Consider the following 14,426-nt stretch of genomic DNA (forward strand, 5'->3'; position numbering starts at 1 on the left):
AAGCAAAGGATGGAAGAAGCACTTATTTTCAAGCCGAGTTATTGGAGAAAGGATCGTTGACAAAACGAAGGAGAAAGAGAAGCTTTCTTCACCATATTTCTTGTCACACTTGCAAGCGAGGGTTACAACATGAAGGGCCAAAAATCACAGTCAAGGTGTAGGTTCAATTTTATGATGAGAAGATAGATTTGAAGCTATGAAACTTGGGTTGACTTTGCTAGAAGTCAAGTTATTCAAGAATAATTGTGCCTTAGTCTTCGAGGGGTTTTTGGTCAAGGGTCGCAGGTCTTGGAATTTGTCAATTGAAGTTTTATAAGAAGAGAATAATTCTTGTGGGTTTTCCTCTCATTGGGAGAGGTTTTGGCCTTGGTTGATTGCCTATATCTTGTGTCCTCTTGTCTCATTGTTCTTTATGTTTTGGGTAACTATTTGATGAAATAAACACAATAATAATCAAGTTGAAGAAGAATCTAATTAAGAGAAGTAAAATTCATCACAATAAGTTATCAAACTAAGAGAAATCGCTCATTTTGTTGCCCCCGGATTTCTCAACATGGTATCAGAGCTAAGGTGACAAAACAAGGAAAGGCAACTTGTAGAAGAACTATCAAAGAAGTATCAAAGAAAGGTGAAGGCATCAAAGAGGACATCGAATGTTCAAGAAGGGATACTCAAGGTTCGATTTCAAGGAAATCATCAAGAAGACTTTACCAAATTTTGGGCTCAATTCTTTTACTAAATCCATAACAGAGGCAACAAATAAGTCTACCGTTAAGATCTTTTGAAGGTTGAAACCATTACAAGGTGGAACGAAAATTTGGGCTATATTATGATCAAGGAGACCCAAGACCTAATTCATCAACCATAGGAAGGTTGAGTATTTTGGTAGGAAAAGTAAGTTTTTGAGCAACACTGAGAAGGATTGTTTTCACCATTCCAAAAAGTCAAACCTACAATAGCAACCACAAAACCGAGACTCTGAGGTAAGTATAATTGTTTTCTCCAGTCAAGAACTGAGATCTTCTAACAAAAGTTGATAAAGGGGAATCTAAAAGGAGGCACAATCAGAATTTGTTGTGACAAGAAGGATCTCAATATCTGATCTTCTTCTGGACTTACATGGACCTCATACTCAACTCAGTGAAATTTTACATAGACCTTATCACCCTTTGGACATTCGTATAATTGCACTCAGCGAAAAAATTTGATCTTGTTGAAAAATATGAAGCACAAATCTCTCCATCTCTCTGATAACATAAATCTCATCTTCAAGACATGTCCTTGTGACATAAATAAACCACTACAAGTTCACTTATGCAGTGACTGAGTCCCTGTAACATAAAAGATCGCAATCACCAATCTCATATACATTTGTTCTCTGAGAAATCGAAAGAAGACTGACCTTCAAGTAGGTACTAATTTATGAAAAAGGTCCATTCATTGTGAAGAAGTTTGGAAGAAGGAAGTAAAATTGCAGGAACGTAGTCATCAAGCAAATATTGATCATGTACCATCAGTAGAGGTTTCTTGAGAAACATTGACATACTTGTAGCGATTAGTTTTGCATGAAGAGTTGTGAAACTGTAGTTAAATATTGAAAAAGACATTGGTCCAAAGGTAGTGAACAAGGTCTCTATGGCAATCATATACTTGAAAGAAGGTTCTTAATGAGAATATGAGTACAGCGAAGAATATCTTACACCCTAAAGTAGATTAATGAAGATGGCATCTGGAATCGCAAGTCATCATGACAAAAGTAAGTAACCATAAGGTATGTATGGCATATTTTATTAAGGATCCATCATAAGATGTTTTAGCATTGAAGATATGGTTCTATGGTTTGATAGTATTCTAGGGAAAGGATGAGCCCTACTATGACGCAAAAAGGAAAAGAATTTGATCTAGGGTTTAAACTTAAGAAAACCTAGGATGACCTCATAACTCCATGAAAACCCTAGAAAGATAACATGCCATCATGTTTTGGTATTGTATAGTTTGCTTAGAGTTCTTGTCAATAAATATTGCAAGTACAAGAAGTAAATATGGATGGGTTGACCCTCTGTTTTAAGAAACATGATGGAAGGAAGGAACTATACAAACCCTTGTATCCTCGAGCACTATTCATGATGTAATTGTAGAACTATGGATGTTTGTTTCATAATAAGGAGAAGATAATGGTGAAAGAGACCTCCACCATGGAAGTCAAAAAGAGAATCATTGTGACTAGATGCATCTTAGTAGAAGATGGCATCATATTAAAACCATATGATTAAAGCAAGAGCTCATGACATAATAAATATAGATGAAGTATAAATCTACATAAAGAGGAAGTGGCTCATGGTAACCTCATTGAAAACATGAATAAGAGTAAAAGAAAGTCATCTAGCATAAAGAATTCATCATAATCATCATTAGGAAGGAGCATTTGCAGGATGAAGATAATCAAGATCCTCCGTTGGAATCTTCAATAGAAGGTTCACCTCTCTTGGGAAGAGAAAGTGTCTCACTAAGAATTCCATCTTGTATGGGATTCATGAAGGATGATGGTATGATGACAAAAGAATGCAACATGGTTGAAGAACTTTCAAGCAAAGAAAGGAAGTTGTTGAAGGAAGCCTAGATGATCAAAAGAAGGAAAGAGGTATGTATGCATGTATTTTATAAAAAATAAGTCATGTCATCATATAGTTGCAAATAGTATGGGTAAATTCTCTACCTCATGGGCATGATAAAAGAAAAGGGATCTCTTCCTTTGGAAAGATACATGAAGACATGGTTCAAATATTGACAAGATGAAATCAACATAATATGTCCGCATATGGAATATGAGGTAGTTGATGAAGGAACTATGGATGAAAGTTCCTGGGAAGAAATATGTAAAGAAGGTAAGAAGCTATCATGAAACTTGTAACTATGATCATGTAAGAAAATGTGTTCAAACATCCTATGACTAAAAGAATTAGCTAGGACATCTCCATGGAAAAAGGCATGAAGACCCTAATAATATCTATAAAGTAAATGAGAGCCTTGACATTGAAAGTCTTGGAGATGTATTTATGAATGTGCAGGATGTTGAGGTTTCAAGAAAGATGTCATGATGAAAAGCCATCAGAAAATGTAACTTTAATTTGATGTTCATTTTTTATTTTTAAATAGCATTTGGATGTATTGATACAGGGCTACCGAAAGAGAGTTGTAGATGTTACCTACAACTAGCACTCATGTAGTTGGATGAAAGATCCTAAAGGAAACAGGACTTGGAAGAGGTAGTTGTATGAAGAAAAGCCAAATGTGTGTTAGAAGATCACTTTTCGACGAAGAAAATGATGACATGACCAACATGATTCATGAAGGAAAGTGATGGATGCTCAATGCCTTACGAAGAAGTCCCAAAAGATGAAGCCTCCATATTGATAAAGATGAAATTCATGACATCGAAAGGAGGAGCTCTTCAAGCAGCTAAAGATCTCATGATCTCCACGAGAGGCAGAAAGTTGTTGTTGGAATCAAGTCCATGGTTAAGAGGGATCTTGGAAGCAAGTCCTTGTTTAAAAGGGAGCTTGGACAAGTCCTTGGTTAAGGTGGAGCTTGGGTATATTCTTTTTTATAGGGATGGGTATATCTTCCCTGGTTAAGAGGGAGAGATAGACACATCATTATTATTTTCATATTGTGAAGAAAGAATGGAGGATTGGGTAATCATCTGGCATCCAATACTCTTTGAGGATGAAGTAGGGAATCCAAGATAAGAGTAGTCGTAGAGGACCAATATTCCTTGCGGACTAGGAATCATAGATAAGAATAGTCTTGGAAGGACATACCTTGTGAACACCCAGGTGGAGTATGTGCCTTGAGAGACAATATGATGGTGTCTATCAGTCACTGGTCTCGCCAACATTGTGATTTGATCTTGTGGACAAATAGAGATGTTAGTCAAGGCATTGCTATGTGACAATGTTGGTTGATATGATGCTAAATAGATGGGTTACCATTATGACTCTTCCTATGAGAATTCGTCAGATTGAGAATGTACAAGCACCTTGTATGTGTTGAGAAATGGCAACAAGAAATCCCAGTTTATTTTTTCCTAGAATTAAACTGTGAATTAAAATCGAATTATATTCTCTTAGAAACTTGTAAATAGTTAATTAAGTTTAATTGAGTTAATTAGCTTAGAAATTTCGAGTTGGAAGTGTTTCTGTATTCATGTATATGTTCTCCCTAATTTTTAGGGGTCCAAGCTGAGTTTATTTGAGTTGTAATTAGATAACTCAGTTTGATTGAGTTATAGACAGTTAAAATAGTTCTAACTATTTGTGGAACTAGTAGATGTCTAGTAGTGAGTTGGTGTACTGGTGCATCCTCAGTGCTACTCCAGCTAACTGAAGATTCCCTCATGAGAAACTCATGCATGTTGGTTCAGAGAAAGATCCAGTTGAGACTAGAGTGCAGGGACAATGTACTATCAGTTGTAGAATGATCCGAGTTGTATAGATCATGCATGCAATCAGAAGAGGACCTAGATTTGGATTGTGCGGTTATGGAAGAAGGAATTCCTATGGGTTATTCCTCTCAAGAATTGCGCAAGGAAATAGGGGCTCAACAGGCAACAAAAATTGGCCAAGTGTTGGTCAGTGTGGGGTTGTGAGGCAAAGAGTTGATCATACTTGTGCATGAATTGTTCTAGTGAGAACAAGCTTTGTATTGTCACTCAGATTTCTAATTAATGCAATAGATAATCGGGGTTTTGAGCAGTGGCTTTCCCTAGAGAAAAATTGTGTTATGTGTATTTGATTATCTTGCTCTTGTTGATTATTGTTTGCATCGATCTATTGGTTTCCAATCTTTAAATAGTAGAGCAGATTCTTCTCTTGTGTTTTAGTACATTACATGAGTTGTGAATCTACAAGAAAATCTACATGGTATTGGAGCTTAATATAGTATACTAGAGAAGATTTCGAAGTTTTGAGTTTTGGGTTACAGGTGAAATTCGAATTTGCAATACATACTTTAGGATGGGAAAATGGCTTTCTACGGTTTGAGGCTCGAGTATGCCTTGGAAGGCAGCTCAAGTTATATAGAGTGGAAGGATAGGATGGAGGTTGTGCTCAAGGATAATGGCCTCAAGAAATTCGTTGATCAAGACATTCCTAAGCCAGCAGCATCATATGCACATAATCTGGCCGAATGGAAGAAATGTGTGGAGAAGGTGAGGTAGATAATCCTTGAGGGAGTTCGATACCACATTGTCTCGAGTCTCCATGGGAAGGAAACTCCATATGCTATGTGGAAAGCATTAACGAACCTATTCCAGAACAACAGTGACCATAGGAAGTTGGCACTGAAAGACAAACTTTGAAAAATCAAGATGGAGAAAGGAGAGACCATTCCAAAATACTTGACCAAGTTCACTCACTGTCGTGATGAGCTTGGAAGTGTTGGAATAACCGTTTTCGAGGATGATATGGTGAGCCTAGCTCTCCTAGGCCTTCCCAAGCGTTGGAATAGTTATCATGACTTTGTCAATGGGAGGGAGAGGGTACTGTATTGGGAACAACTATGGTCGGATTTGGTGCAGGCGGAGATCAAAAGGAACACCATAGATGGTTCCTCATCAAAGACTGATGATGAGGAAAATTGTGCCTTAGCGAGTAAGGCAAGGAAAGGGAAAGGGAAGGAATCCCATTCCAAATCAGATTCTTTCCATGGAGGTAAGAAGAAAGACATGACAAAAGTTAAGTGCTTTCATTGTCACAAGCTGGGCCATTTTGCTACAAATTGTCTGCTCAATAAGTCCAAGAAGAAGTCCTCAAGAGGAGCGGCAGGTGAGGCTTTGGCCTCTCAATTCGAATTGGACTTTACTCTCATTGCATGCATGGTGTCATTAATGATGGGTAGTGTATGGTACCTTGACAGTGGAGTCTCATTCCACATGACTGGTGACATGGAGTTGCATAGTGACCTGGAGGAGAAGGATCTCCAGATGCATATCAAGATGGGTGACGACGGGAGGTACAGTGCTACTGGATTGGGCGCAATTACTTTTCAAAGGGAGCAAGGCACTCCTCTCACCTTGAGAGATGTTATGTATGTGCCCGGGTTGAAGAAGAACTTAGTATCAGTCGCCATGCTTCAGGATAGAGCCTATGATGTGATCTTCTCTAAAGGAAAGGAATTCCTTCAACACATATTTGTGGGTCAGGTAAAGAAGATAGGGATTCGAGTTAAGAATATCTATAAGTTGGAGGTAGAGGATTGTGCTGCTTTGAGCACAAAAGCATAAAAGGTGCAGAGCCGAGATGTTGGTGAGTTGCGGCATGGGTGATTGGGCCACTTGCATCATGGTGCTTTGAAAATCATGCAACATATATCTATTTGTCTTCCCAAAGGTTCATTTGAGCAAGTTGATACATGCAAGCAGTGTACTCTGCGAAAATACACCAAGGATTCCTTTCACGACAGAGACACTCGAGTAGAGGTGATTCTAGAGTGATTCCATTCAGATGTGCGTAGACCATTCTCGACAACATCCATAACCAAACACAGGTATTATGTTATATTTGTTGACGAATTTTCTCATAAATGTTGGATATTTTTCATGCAGAACAAAGATCAAACTTTCACAAAGTTTTGTGAATTTAAAGCAATGGTCGAGAAAGAGTCTGGAAAGAAGATTAAAGCTATAAGAAGTGATAACTATGGTGAGTATGTATCAAATGAGTTTAAGAACTTCTATGCCACATAAGGGATTAAACAAGAGTTGAAGACACCTCATAACCCATAACAGAATGGGGTGGTTGAGAGGAAGAACAGAAGCATTGTAGGGGAAACACAAGTGATGTTGCATGATTAGGGCTTACCACTACACTTATGGCTGAGGCATGCAACATAGTGATTTTTTTGAAGAATCGTAGCCCGCATCGGATTCTTGGTATGGAGACAACAGAGGAGGCTTATTCCGGTAAGAGAGAAGATGTTGGTCACTTCAATATTTTTGGGTCATCGGTATAATGCCATGTGACCAAAGATGCATGGAAGAAGATTGAGCTGACAACAGATTTGGGGATATTTGTGGGGTACACTGATACACCTCACAACTATCGAGTGCACTTGCTGACCAACAAGATGACAATAGTTCACAGGAATGTCATATTCGATGAGGAGAACGCCATGCGAGTTTCCCTTGAGAGGGAGCTTCAACTACATGTGGTTGAGGAGAATTTAGATCCTAAGGTTGAGGAGCCTTAGATTGATGTGGGGCAACTACATGTAGAGGATCGGAGAGTGGAAACATCCACTCAAGGAGAGTCTTCCAGAGATGGGAGAAAGTGCACCAGAGAGGCTGACAGGTTATTTCATGATGCACGGGAGAATGTGGGAGCACCCACATCTCAACGCAGGCAGAGGGGGTCACCTGAGAGGTACACTGGATACATGGCTCTTATGAGCAGATGTGTTGAGACAGAGCCATCTTCCTTTGAGGAGGAAATGTAGCAACCGATTAGGGTTGACGCCATGGTGGAGGAGTATGACTCCATAGTTCGTAACAGCGTTTAGGATGTGGTCCCAAGATCGGAGGACAAGTCAGTGGGTGAGCTCCCGATGGCTTTACAAGGTAAAGCAAGCTGCGTATGGTAGTGTGGAGAAGCATAAGACCAGGTTTTTGGCCCGCTGCTTTTCACTTGTAGAGGGGATTGACTATTATGAGACCTTTGCTTCTGTTACAAAGTACTCATCCATCATATCTATATTGGCACTATCAGCGCAGATGGGTTGGAAGATACATCAAATGGATGTAAAAACAAGCTTTCTTAATGGCACGATTAAGGAAGAGGTGTACATAGAGAAACTTGAAGGTTTTGAGACCTTTGACCATGAGTCGCATGTGTGCCAACTCAAGAGAGAATTATATGGGTTGAAGCAAGAACCTCGTGCTTGGTACACTAGGATCGATAGATACTTCACTGGGTTAGGCTTCACCAAAAGTGAAGCGGATGCGAACCTGTACCACATAGTGGTGGAAGGTAAATTGTTGATCATTATGTTATATGTCGATAAGTTGATTTTGACATGTGATGATCAACTGATCAAGTCTTGCAAGGAGGATCTTGTAAGGATGATCTTGCAAGAGAGTTTGAGATGAAGGACATGGGGCTCATGCATTACTTTTTGGGCATGGAAGTAGGGCAGGGTGATGGGGAACTATTTATGTCTTAGGCCAAGTATGCCAACGAGATACTCATGAGGTTTCGCATGGAGAGCAAAAAACCCATGAAGACTCCTCTAGCAGCTAATTGAAGGAAGGAGGATGCTACTTCAGGGGAAGTAGTGGAAGCTACTGTTTACAAGGATCTTGTGGGTTCACTCATGTATTTGGTGAACACATGGCCCGATATGTGTTATGCAATTAACCAACTTAGTCAAGCGATGGTTAGGCCTACCAAGCTGTATTAGAAGGCGACAAAGCATGTGTTGAGATACCTCAAGGGCACTACTCAATATAGATTGTGGTACAGACAAACAAAGGGAGTGAAGCTTCAAGGCTTCACCGATGCAGATTGTGCAGGGAGTCCATTCGACAAGAAGAGAACATCAGGAGGGATCTTTAGTATTGGGTCAGCAACAGTTTCTTGGTACAATAGGAAACATAGATAGATTGCACTCAGTTCAGTAGAGGCAGAGTACATGGCTGCAAGTCAAGCAGCATGTGAGGCCATCTCGATGAGGAAGATTATGGTTGGTTTGTTTTGTCAGCAGATGGATCCAACTGTGATTTACTGTGATAATCAAAGTTGTATCAAACCCTCTAAAAATCCAGTTTTTCATGATAGGTCTAAGCATATTGATATCCGATATCATCATCTTTGAGATTGTGTATTGAGGTGCATTATGTTGTTGGAGTACATTCCCACGAAGGAGCAACATGCTGACATTTTGACAAAGGCATTGTTTGTTGGGTTGTGTTATATTCTTTCCACGACTAGCCCCAATAGTTAAACCGGGGGGTTAGAGCGGGGTGGGGCCCCCCCTTCGTTGTGTTGATGTGCAATGGGGGGGTCACAGGGGATTTGAGGGAGGCGGTTAGGCCCCCTCTATGGGTCCGAGGCAATGCCCCACAGAATTTTTTTTTTTGGACCCATGGTTTTAGGCGCGATGGTTTTCGATCCATGGTATTGGATGCTTCAGTATGTATATATATGTATTGTAACATTGAAAGGAACATAATGAAAAATCAATCTGGTAGTCCCGGTTTTGGGATCCAAGGGAAATTATCTGTGTATATTTGTTTTATGCGTTATACTCTCGCTATTGTTTATTTTCTATTTTTAGAATCCGTATGCAGTTAATTTCTATACGGGGTTAAAACATACATTTGGAATCAGAGTTGTTTCGGCTTCAAGGGGACACCTTTGTTGCTGAGGGGTTTCGCTCGGGACTGTGGTAGACTCTATTCAGTGCGAGATCTACAGGATCGATTCTTGTGGTGAAAGAAGATGGCGAGCCGTGGAAAGATAGAGATTGAGAAATTTAATGGCCAGAGTTTTGAGTTATGGAAACTCAAGATGGAGGATAGGTTGGTGGATAAAGATTAGTGGATTCTAGTAGATCCGAGTATTAAATCGACGGGAGTGTCCGATGAAGAATGGAAGAAGTTGGATTGGGAGGCAAATAGAACAATACGATTGTGTGTCTCAGATTCAGTATTGTTGAATGTATCAGGGGAAGCTACGGTGAAGGCTTTGTGGGACAAGTTAGGGACTTTGTACCAATCTAAGTCTTTAGTGAATAAATTGTTCCTATGGAAAAAGTTGTATAACCTGAGCATGAAAGATGGAGACTCGGTGACAGAGAATCTGAACGTATTTAATACTGTGGTAAGTCAGTTATTATCTATTGATATTAAAATTTCAGATGAAGATAAGTGCATCAGTTTGTTTTGTTCTCTACCAGCTTCGTGAGATAGTCTGGTTATTGCAATAGGTAGCAATGCAACTGCCTTGGATTTTGATGAAATAGTCTCATCCTTACTGATGGAGGAGATGAGACGGAAAAATATGGAGAGTCATAATGGTGATGCCTTGTCTGTGCGAGGACGGCCCCGTAACGAAAACAAAAATAATTCATCGAGTGGGAGATCTAAATCTACAGGAAAATCTATAAAGATGTGCTGGAAATGCAGAAAGGAAGGGCACTACAAAAGGGACTATAAATCTAAAGCTCCTGACAAAGGAAAGGGATCTGATGATGCTCCTTCTGCACAGGCAAAAACCACCTCAGATGAAGATGGGGATGCGTACTTGGCTTCTTCGAGTACACATGTAGATCATGAGGCATGGTTGATTAACTCAGGTGCATCCTTTCACTTCACTCCCCATAGAGAGTGGTTCTGCGAGTATGAGAAATATGATGGTGGTGATGTCTTCTTGAGGGATGACAAAAAGGCTAGAATTGTTGGTCATGGAAAAGTTAAGTTAAAGTTGCAAGGTGTAAGGATTAAAACACTTTCGGTTGTTCTGCATATTCCTGCATTATCTAGAAATATGATTTCTATAAGCAAGTTGGATGATGTAGGTGTAAAAACAGTGTTCGAGAAAGATACCTGCAAGATGGTTCGAGGAGCACTAGTATTGATGCGGGGAGTTCATATTGGAGCTCTGTACAAGCTGCAAGGTAGCACTATTATTAATGGGTGTAACAGTTATGTGGTTCCTGAAAGTGGAGCAAAAAATCTAGTGGTCTCTGGAGAAAAAACCATGCTATGGCATCAAATACTTGGACATATTGGAGAGAAGGGCCTTCGAGTACTTCATGGTAAAGGTATGGTAGAAGGTATGAATAATAACTCTCTGGATTTTGATTTCTGTAAAAATTGTGTATATGGGAAGCAGAATCAGGTGAGTTTCCCCTATGGTGGTAAGAGGGCGAAACAAATATTAGAACTTGTACACAGTGATGTGTTTGGACCTATGAAGGTTCCATCACTAGGTAAGTCTGTGTACTATGTATCATTTATAGATGACTTCTCAAGGAATACATGGATATATTTCCTCAAGAAGAAATATGAAGTCTTTGATAGGTTTAAAGAATTGGAAAACCAAACAGAGAAGAAGATAAAGGTGTCGAGGACAGATAACGGTGGAGAGTTTTGCAAGAAGGAATTTGAAGAATTCTGTAAGAAGTGTGGTATAGCATGACAGAAGACTACAGCATACACACCTGAGCAAAATGGAGTTGCAGAAAGAATGAACAAGACGTTGATGGAAAGGGCAAGAAGCATGCTCAGTGGTGCCAGGTTAGGACATGAATTCTGGGTAGAGGTGGTGGAGACTGCATGTTACGTGGTCAACAGATCACCTTCATTAGCGTTGTAGGATAAGACTCCACAAGAGGTATGGACTAGTAAGAAACCTTCTCTTTCACATCTGAGGGTATTTAGATGTGGTGCATATGTACATGTTCCAAAGGAGAAAAGAACAAAGTTGGACAATAAATCTGAAAAGTGCATCTTTATTGGGTATAAGGATGGTTTAAAGGGTTATAACCTTTGGAACCCAGTAACAAGGAAGGTTGTGTATAGCCGAGTAATGTAGGTTTTAACCCTATACAAAAATTACCTGCATATGAATTCTAAAACACAGAAAATAAACAATAGCAAGAGCATAACACATAAAACACATATACACAGAGATTTTCCCCTGGATCCCAAAATCGGGACTACCAACTTGATTTTCATTATGTTCCTTTCAATGTTACAATACATATACATACATGTCGAAGCATCCAATACCAAGGACCGAAAACCATCGCGCCCAAAACCATGTGCGAAAACCATGCACAAAACCATAGGTAGGTCCGCCCACCTAATATAGGGTCCAAAAAACTTTCCCTGGGGAGTTGCCCCGGACCCCGAAGAGGGGGGCTAACTGCCCCCCCTCTAACCCACTAGTGAACTAGGGTACCTAGTCGTGGAAAGAATATAACACAACCCAACAAGATGTGGTGTTCAGAAAGGTGAAAGATGTTATTAAACATGAAGTCCAACCAAAGGAACCTAAGAAGATAGAGGTTGAGCTTAAGGAGGAAGAATCAAGCTTTACAACAGAAGAGGAATCAGAAGATGAAGAGCCACAAAATCCAGTTGTGAGAAGATTAGTTTCAGAAAGAAGGTAGCCAGAAAGGTATAGTCCATCTGATTTCTGTTCAAATTTTGCTTTATCTATTACTGATGATGATCCCAAAACGGTGAACGAAGCAGTAGATTCAGAGGATCAAAAACTCTGGAAAGAGGCCATGGTTGATGAAATGGCATCTTTGCACAAAAATGAGGCTTGGGATTTGGTGGAGTTGCCGGCTGGAAGGAAACCCATTGGCAACAAGTGGGTGTTCAAGAATAAGAAAAATGCAGAAGGAAAGGTGGAGAAATACAAAGCTCATTTGGTAGCAAAAGGTTATTCCCAGGTGCCAAGAATTGATTTTGGTGATATTTTTTCTCCTATTGCCAAGGTAGCTTCTATTAGATTACTTTTATCTATTGCTACTGCTTTTGATTTTGAGGTAGAACAGATGGATGTGAAGACACCATTTCTTCACGGGGATCTGGAAGAAGATATCTACATGAAGCAACTTGAAGGCTTTGCGGTGAAGAGTAAGAAAGAATTGGTATGCAAGTTAAAAAAGTCTTTGTATGGGTTAAAACAGTCACCAAGGATGTGCTATCAGAAATTTGATACATTTATACGGGGACTTGGCTTCACCAGAAGTAAAGCAGATAACTGTGTGTATTTTAAATTAATTGGTGACCGTGTTATTTATCTGGTATTGTATGTGGATGATATGTTGCTAGTTGGAAATGACAAAGAACTTATCCAGGATTTGAAGACCTAATTGTCCTCCAAATTCGACATGAAAGATCTTGGTGCTACAAACTATATTCTAGGCATGGAAATTAAAAGAGATCGGGCAAAGAGGAAGCTCTGGTTAAAGCAGAGGAAGTATGTCAAGACAATACTGTAGAGCTTTAATATGCATGATAGTAAACCGGTGAAGGTTCCTATTCCTGTAGGTGTAAAGTTATCTGCTGAACAGTGTCCCAAGACATAAGAAGAGGAAGAGGACATGTCCCGTGTTCCATATGCAAGTGAAATCGGTAGCCTGATGTATGCGATGGTCTGTACTAGACCAGACAATGCACATCCAATGGCAGTATTGAGCGGGTTTATGTCAAAACCAGGGAAGGAGCATTGGACAGCAGTGAAGCGGGTTTTTAGGTATTTGCGTGGCACTAGTGATTATGCTTTGTGCTACCAAGGAAGACCAGGATTGGACAAAGTTTTGGATATTCATGGGCTGGAGATCTGGATCAGAGATCTATAAGTGGGTATGTGTTTAACCTATTTGGAGGGGCAGTCAGTTGGATGAGTAAGAAACAATCTGTAGTGGCACTATCAACTACAGAGGCAGAATATATGGCAGCCACTCATGCAAGCAAGGAAGAAATTTGGTTGCAAAGATTGTGTTCAAGTATGGGGTTAGTACAAGGAGCTATAAGGATAGACTGTGATAGCCAGAGTGCAATTTTCTTTGACAAGAACCCTGCTTATCATTCAAAGACAAAGCACATTGATGTTCAGTATCACTTTGTGAGGGATATGATAGAAGACAAAAAGGTGTTGCTGGTAAAGGTGGACACTTTGAAGAATATTGCAGATGCATTGCCAAAATCTGTGAGCTCTGAGAAGTTCTCTTGGTGTAGAGAAACAATGGGCATTGCAGGGCTAGATAAATGACTAAGCTCTCCTATGGCCCCCTATGGAAAGAAAACAACAAGTGGGAGAATGTTGGGTTGTGTTATATTCTTTCCACGACTAGACCCAATAGTTAAACTGGGGGGTTAGAGTGGGAGTGTTGAGAAATGGCAACAAGAAATTCTAGTTTAATTTGTCCTTGAATTAAATTGTGAATTAAAATCGAATTCTATTCCCATAGCAACTTGTAAATAGTTAATTAAGTTTAATTGACATAGTTAGATTAGGAATTTCAAGTTGGAAGTATTTCTGTAGTCATGTATATGTTGTCCCTAAATTTTAGGGGTCTAAGATGAGTTTATTTGAGTTGTAATTAGATAACTCAATTTGACTAAGTTATAGACAATTAAACTAGTTCTAACTGTTTGTGGAACTAGTAGAGGTCTAGTAGTGAGTTGGTGCACTGGTGCATCCTCAGTGCTACTCCATCTAACTGAAGATTCCCTCATGAGAAACTCATGCATGTTAGTTCAGAGAAAGACCTAGTTGAGACTAGAGTGCAGGGACAGTGTACTATCAGTTGTAGAATGATCTGAGTTGTACAGATCATGCATGCAATCAGAAGAGGACCTAGATTTGGATTGCGCAATTATGGAAGAAGGAATTCCCAATTAAATATGG

This window comes from Pinus tabuliformis, chromosome 2_1 (assembly GCF_031772625.1).
Source record: "Pinus tabuliformis cultivar Carrire ecotype Pingquan chromosome 2_1, CPIR1, whole genome shotgun sequence".
Classification (NCBI taxonomy): domain Eukaryota; kingdom Viridiplantae; phylum Streptophyta; class Pinopsida; order Pinales; family Pinaceae; genus Pinus; species Pinus tabuliformis.